General features: G+C 38.3%; 1 non-coding gene across 1 annotated transcript; it reads left to right on the top strand.

Moving 5' to 3' along the window:
* Positions 1-6,119: 6,119 nt before the first annotated feature.
* On the top strand, positions 6,120-6,226 carry LOC141417626 (U6 spliceosomal RNA). Its single transcript, XR_012442278.1, has one exon. It is a non-coding gene; the product is annotated as a U6 spliceosomal RNA (small nuclear RNA).
* The last annotated feature ends 2,138 nt before the right edge of the window (positions 6,227-8,364 follow it).

Here is an 8,364-nt window from a genome sequence, read left to right as displayed (position 1 = left end):
CTTCTCTCCCTTCCTCCCTCCCTCCCCTTTTTTGTGAAGAGTTTTTTCGAGATAGGGTCTGGTGAACTATTTCCCTGGGCTGGCTTGGAACCTTGATCCTCCCAATCTCTGCCTCCCCCAGTAGTTAGGATTATAAGTCTGAGCCACCAGCACCTGGCACCTTCTTTTTTTTTCAGTGCTGGGGATTGTGAACCCACAGCCTCATGCATGCTAGGCAAACACCTCTACCCCAAGCCCACCCACAAACTTCATTTAAAAGAATAAGAATCAGCTGTGGTGGGCTGTGCCCCTGTAATTCCAGCTACTTGTTTGAAGCCAACCCTGGCAGGGAGAAGGGGCTTTGGGGGTGTTTGTGAGACCCTATCTCAATCAATAAGCTGGTGTGGTGGTGTGTGCCTGTGATTCCAACTATGCAGGAGGCTGTAGGTAGGTGGATTGCAGTCCAGGCTGGCCAAGGCAAAAACCTGAGACCCTATCTGGAAAATAACTAAAGCAAAAAACAGTCTAGGGATTTGTTTCAAGTGGTAGAGTTGTGGCTAGTGCAAACCCTAGTGTCACCAAAAAAGCAAAACCAAAACCAAAAACACGACACAGAAAAAGTATTTCTGGTGAAAACCAAATATGGAGTAGTTCTGGGAGGGCTTTTTGTTTGTTTGTTTTTTCTTTTTTACAGTACTAGGTTTGAACTCAGGGCCTTACACTTGCTAGGCAGCCTCTTTACCACTTGAGAAATACCAAAAGTCTTTTCTCCTTTGGTTTTTGTAAGATAAAATTTTAATTTATGCCAGGGACAACTGGACCACTATCTTCCTAGTTACATGTCCTGTGCAGCTGGGAGGACAGGCATGGAACACCATACTCAGCTTTTATTGCTTGAGATGGGGTTTTAGGACTTTTTTTCTACTAGGGCTGGCTTGAAATGGAATCCTCCTGTTCTTTGCCTCCCATGTAATTAGGATGATAGGTGGGGGACCATCTGGCTGGGAGGTCTTCTATTTAATGCAACAGAGTTCTCTCTCCCCTCCTCTCACCTGGGGCTTCAGCCTGCTCAGCACCCAAACCTAGCCCTGGTTTATTTACCTCTGCCATCTGCATCAGGTTTTCTTCTTGCGGTTTTAATGTCTCTATGGCCAGAATGGTTTAGGAGTCCCTCACTGGAGAGAGGCCAATGTTGGAGGAATTGCTCAAATGACTGACAAATTCAGCTGGAAAAGTTAGTGAAGGATATAATTAGTGAGGCCTTGATTAGGTGTTTCTAGAAACCTAGTCCAAAGGGCATATTGAATGTTCAAGGAGTGAATTGAAGTGGTAAATATAAAAATGCACATTCTAGTTCGCATGATTTATGAATGATATTCGCACATAATAATACAATGATCAGCAAACATTTAGGGGGGAGGGGGAATGTTGGGATAGAACCCAGGGCATCAGGCATGCCAGGCTTTTACTACTGAGCTACATCCCCAACCCTTACCATGGTATTAAATACAATTTTCTAATCTATAGGTGAAGATAATTTAACAAGTTAATAATTTTGATAATTACATCAGCTATAGATAAAGCATAAACCCATATATGCTCTAGAATACAGTATTATTTATTTGTATTTTTTAAATCATAGCTAAATTTATCTAAGTACATCAACATTCACCTTATCAGTTCAGGAAGTGTTCTATATTTTACTCTGAAAAAGTAAAATTTTAATATCGTTAGGATAGGAAAACCTATTTCAGGAAAATAAAAACATTTCCTCTTTCAATCTGTCATATGCTTTTAATTTATTTCAATATTTTTACCATGTGTAGTTAGATCTCAGTAAAAGAGAATTGTCATCCTCCAGGGTATAATACGAATTATAGAAAATTACTGTCATTCTGCATTTGTGCAGACAGGCAGTTACAAAAGGGAAGATCTGGGGTCTAGATTCAACTTCGTCTTCTGCAGTTGTAGAAAGTGAATGTCTAATTTCATTTGGGGAATAGTATACATTTTATTAAAAATCAGATTAAAGAAGCAGGTAGTTGTCACTGTTCCTATGTAGCTTCAAACACTGGGAAATGTTTTTTGCTTGTTTTTGGTGCTGGGAGTTGAACTCAGAGCTGCATGTTCTAAGAATGTTCTCTACCACTGAGATATACCCCAATCTGGAGAATGTTCTATTATCAGGCTTGGGTGGAGGGAAATTTCTGGAAATTACTTCTTCAAGAATCTTGAACTGGAGATTACAAGATGGCAACTAGAGGGAGGAAGCAGAAATTGTGCTTCCTAAAGTAAAATCTTGGAGAGACACTGGAGAAACACTTTGCTGGAAAAACCACTAAGAAGAGACAAAACTCTGACTCCTCCACACCCCCAGCCCATACATAGCATCTCCACCCCACATTAAATGGAGAAACCAGGAGGGCTCCTGCATTGCCAGACACCAGCTCCTACTGGCTCTAGAGAAGCAGACTACCAGGTGAGCTAAGCGGCATGTAGTACTCCCACAAACAACCCTGAGCCAGATCAGCGTAGCCCCCTGGACAGACTGACCCCTACCCAGGGAAAAAAGAGAAAAAACCAATCTGAATAATAAACAACATGTAGCAAAGAGGGTGGGGTGTCCTGAGCACCAAAGGGGGGGCAATCCCTCACAGAACTGTAAATAAACAAGCTGGCCAGAGAAGGCAGGAGTGGCGGCCCCTGCCCAGCAATCTTGGAGCGGGAAAGCTTGTAAAAGTGGCGGAGTGAGGAAAACTCCACCGAAGAGGGTGGAAGGGACACTCCCCACATGAATTGCAAATAAACATGCCAGCCGGAGAAGGCGAGTATAGCTCCATCTCCCCCAGTGTGCTTGGAAAGGGGAAAGCTTGTAGCAGTGGTGGACGTGCCCAGGAGAACTCTAAATAAACAAAGCCAGCGGGGCTGGGTGTGTTAAGCTCACTCCTGAGATCTAGAATCAAAAAAGCCTCCAGCAACAGCAGGCTGACAGCAGTGGGCAGGTGAGCCACAACCTCAGATAGACATTCACAGAACAGTCTCCATACTCTTTTTCTTTTTTGTTCTTCTCTTCCTTTGACGAGACAATGACTGAACTAGAACTGCATGCTGAAGGTCTAACTGAAACTGTATTGCATTTGAACTTGGGATATTTTGCTTTTTTTTTTTTATTTGTTTTGTTTTTTGGTTTTTTTTTTCCCCCTTTGATGAGACACTGACAGAGCTACTTCTGAGACACCGTCTCTAGGATTGGAGACTGAGGGATTAACACCAAAATTATTAAGACTGAAACTCTATTGCATTTGAACTTGGGGATTTTTTTTTTAATCCTCTCTCTGTATCTCTAATGCCTGTTTAGCTTACTGTTGCTTAGTACACTGTCTCTCCTTGTTTATTTCTTTGGCATTGTTTTATTTTTGTTGTTGTTTGTTAGTTTTGTTTTTTTAGTTGTTTGTTTGTTTTTTCCTTTATCTTTACCTTCTTTACTTTCCCTCTCCTCTCACCCTCTCATTCTAGATATCACCATTGTTATTATTACAAGCTAGAAAATACTTAATTGCACACAGTACAGGAACAGTAACAATAGCAAGGGCAGTTATGGGAAGACAGAAAAAAGAGGGAAAACAGTTCCCCCCCAGGAATAAATTAGTACAGGAACTAGAGGGAAATGAACAAAACAGATACTCAGATCCAGACTCCAAAGAAACAAAGATAAACTATGCCAAAGAACCCAATGAAGCCCACAAGAGCAACATGAAAGAAGAAATCCTGCAAGTAATCAATAAGAGTTTTATAGAGATGATACTGGATATGGTCAACCAAAATGTACAGGAAACACTCAAGAAATTCCAAAACAACAAAAATAGAGAATTTGAGAAAGCACAAGAACAAATAAAAGAAACGATACAAGCACTGTATAAACACCAAAGTGAAACACGGAACATGATAAATAAAGAGATAAATGAACTCAGGATGAAAATAGACAATATTAAAGAGGAAATGACTCAGGATATGGAAAACCTCAGAAAAAAGAACAAAACAGAACTGTAAAACAAAACGGAAGGCCAATCCAGCAGAATAGAACAAACAGAAGACAGAATCTCAGAACTTGAAGATGAAATGGTAATTAAAGGAAAAACCGAAGAACTATTAGTTAAACAACTCAAGGCCTGTGAAAAGAAAATGCAAGAACTCACTGACTCTATCAAGAGACCAAACTTGAGAATCATGGGCATTGAAGAAGGAGAAGAGGTGCAAGTGAAGGGAACACATAGTATATTCAACAAAATAATTACAGAAAAATTCCCAAATCTAGAGAAATCTATGCCCATACAGGTGCAAGAGGCCTCCAGAATACCAAACAGACCTGACCAAAATAGAAGCACCCCACAGGATATTATCATTAAAACAAGAAGTACAGAGACTCGAGAAAGAATATTGAAAACTGTAAGAGAGAAAAAACAAATAACATACAAAGGTAAACCCATCAAAATCACAGCAGACTTCTCAATAGAAACATTAAAAGCAAGAAGAGCGTGGGGTGAGATCTTCCAAGCACTGAATGAAAATAACTTCAACCCCAGGATACTCTACCCAGCAAAACTATCATTCAAAATAGATGGAGCAATAAATGTCTTCCATGATAAGCAGAAACTAAAACAATATATGACCACAAAGCCACCACTACAAAAGATTCTTCAAGGGATTCTGAAACCCAACATAACCATAAAAGGGCAGGCAGCACCAAACTACAGGAAAAGAAAAAGCAAGAAAGTAGAGAGTAACATCAGTTTAGGTACACACAATCAAACCTCCAAACAACTAAGACAACTAAATGACAGGAATCACCACATACCTATCAGTACTAAAACTTAACATTAATGGACTTAATTCCCCCATCAAAAGGCACAGTTTGATGAACTGGATTAAAAAGGAAGACCCAAAAATTTGCTGCTTACAGGAGACCCATCTCACCAATAGAAATAAGCATAGGCTTAGGATGAAAGACTGGAAGAAGATTTACCAAGCCAATGGCCCCTGAAAACAGGCAGGAGTAGCAATACTTACCTCTGACAAAGTAGACTTCAAACCTACATTGATCAAATGAGACAAAGAAGGACATTCCATACTAATAAAATGGGAAAAAGATCAAAAGTAAATAACAATTATCAACCTATATGCATCCAATGTCAAGGCACTCAATTTCACCAAATATACCCTGAAGGACCTAAAAGCATATGTTAACTCTAACACAGTAGTCATGGGAGACTTTAACACCCCATTATCATCAATAGATAGGTCATCCAAACAAAAAATCAACAAAGATATCCAAGATCTAAAATATAAAATAGATCAAATGGACCTACTTCATGTCTACAGAACATTTCATCCAACTTCTACACAATATACATTCTTCTCAGCAGCCCATGGAACCTTCTCCAAAATAGATCATATCCTAGGGCACAAAGCAAGCCTCAGCAAATATAAGAAAATAGAAATTATACCATCCATTCTATCTGATCACAATGCACTAAAACTAGAGCTCAACAACAAAAACAAAGACAAAAAACATGCAAACAGCTGGAAACTTAATAACTCATTGCTTAATGACCAATGGGTCATTGATGAAATAAAAGAGGAAATTAAAAAGTTCCTGGAAGTCAATGAAAATGAAAACACAACCTACCGGAACCTATGGGACACAGCAAAGAACCTATGGGACACAGCTAAGGCAGTCTTGAGAGGAAAGTTTATAGCCATGAGTGCAAATATTAAAAAGACTGAAAGATCCCAAATCAATGACCTAATGATACATCTCAAACTCCTAGAAAAACAAGAACAAACAAATCCCAAAACAAATAGGAGAGAAATAATAAAAATAAGAGCTGAAATCAATGAAATATAAACCAAAAAAACCATACAAATAATTAATGAAACAAAAAGTTGGTTCTTTGAAAAAAACAAACAAGATCGATAGACCCCTGGAATCAGGAATGCAAAAGGGGAGATAACAACAAACACCATGGAAGCCCAAGAAATCATCAGAGACTACTTTGAGAACCTATATTCAAATAAATTTGAAAAATCTTAAAGAAATGGACAGATTTCTAGATACTTATGATCATCCAAAACTGAACCAAGTGTTCACTTTGGCAGCACATATACTAAAATTGGAACGATTCAGAGAAGATTAGCATGGCCCTTGCACAAGGATGACACGCAAATTCGTGAAGCATTCCATATTTAAAAAAAAAAAAACTGAATCAAGAGGACATGAATCACCTGAATAGACCTATAACACAAAATGAAATTGAAGCAGCAATCAAGAGTCTCCCTAAAAAGAAAAGTCCAGGACCTGATGGATTCTCTGCTGAATTCTATCAGACCTTTAAAGACGAACTGATACCAACCCTCCTTAAACTGTTCCACAAAATAGAAAGGGAAGGAAAACTGCCTAACACATTTTATGAAGCCAGTATTTCACATATCCCAAAACCAGGCAAAGACACCTCCAAAAAGGAGACCTATAGGCCAATATCTTTAATGAACATCAGTGCAAAAATCCTCAATAAAATAATGGCAAACTGAATTCAACAACATATCAAAAAGACCATTCACCATGACCAAGTAGGCTTCATCCCAGGAATGCAGGGGTGGTTCAACATATGAAAATCAATAAATGTAATAAACCACGTTAACAGAAGCAAAGACAAAAACCACTTGATCATCTCAATAGATGCAGAAAAAGCCTTTGATGAGATCCAACACCATTTCATGATAAAAGCTCTAAGAAAACTAGGAATAGAAGGAAAGTACCTCAACATTATAAAAGCTATATATGACAAACCTACAGCCAGCATTATACTGGAACCATTCCCTCTAAAATCAAGAACAAGACAAGGACACCCACTATCTCCACTCCTATTCAACATAGTACTGGAATTCCTAGCCAGAGCAATTAGGCAAGAAGAAGGAATAAAAGGAATACAAATAGGTAAAGAAACTGTCAAAATATCCCTGTTTGCAGACAATATGATCCAATACCTTAAAGACCCAAAAAACTCTACTCAAAAGCTTCTAGACACCATCAACAGCTATAGCAAGGTAGCAGGATATAAAATCAACATAGAAAAATCAGTATTTCTATACATTAATAATGAACAAACTGAGAAAGAATATATGAAAACAATTCAATTTACAATAGCCTCAAAAAATCAAATACCTAGGTGTAAACTTAACAAAAGATGTGAACGACCTCTACAAGGAAAACTATAAACTTCTGAAGAAAGAGATTGAGGAAGACTATAGAAAGTGGAGAGATCTCCCATGCTCATGGATTGGTAGAATCAACATAGTTAAAATGTCTATACTCTCAAAAGTAATCACATGTTTAATGCAATTCCCATCAAAATTCCAATGACATTCATTAAAGAGATTGAAAAATCTACTGTTAAATTTATATGGAAATACAAGAGGCCACGAATAGTCGAGGCAATACTCAGTAAAAAAAACAACACTGGAGGTATCACAATACCTGACTTCAAACTATATTACAAAGCAATAGCAATAAAAGCAGCATGGTACTGGCACAAAAACAGACATGAAGACCAGTGGAACAGAATAGAGGACTCGGATATGAAGCCACACAATTATAACCAACTTGTCTTTGACAAAGGCGCTAAAAATGTACGATGGATAAAAGACAGCCTCTTCAACAAAAACTGCTGGGAAAACTGGTTAGCAGTCTGTAAAAAACTGAAACTAGATCTATGTATATCACCCTATACCAATATTAACTCAAAATAGATCAAGGATCTTAATATCAGACCCCCAACTCTAAAGTTGGTACACAAAAGAGTAGGAAATACTTTGGAACTAATAGGTATAGGGAAGAACTTTCTCAATGGAACCCCAGCAGCTCAGCAACTAAGAGATAGTATAGATAAATGGGACCTCATAAAACTAAAAAGCTTGTACTCAACAAAAGAAATGGTCTCTAAACTGTAGAGACCACCCACAGAGTGGAAGAAAATATTTGCCAGCTACACATCAGACAAAGGACTGATAACCAGAATATATAGGGAACTCAAAAAACTAAATTCTCCCAAAATTAATGAACCAATAAAGAAATGGGCAAGTGAACTAAACAGAACTTTCTCAAAAGAAGAAATTCAAATGGCCAAAAAACACATGAAAAAATGCTCACCATCTCTAGCCATAAAGGAAATGCAAATTAAAACCACACTAAGATTCCACCTCACCCCTGTTAGACTAGCCATCATTAGTAACACCACGAACAACAGGTGTTGGTGAGGATGTGGGGAAAAAGGAACCCTCTTACACTGCTGGTGGGGATGTAAACTAGTACAACCACTCTGGAAAAAA

The sequence above is a fragment of the Castor canadensis genome, chromosome 15, assembly GCF_047511655.1.
Source record: "Castor canadensis chromosome 15, mCasCan1.hap1v2, whole genome shotgun sequence".
In the NCBI taxonomy this organism is placed as follows: domain Eukaryota; kingdom Metazoa; phylum Chordata; class Mammalia; order Rodentia; family Castoridae; genus Castor; species Castor canadensis.
This window is presented reverse-complemented; position numbering and strand designations above follow the sequence as displayed.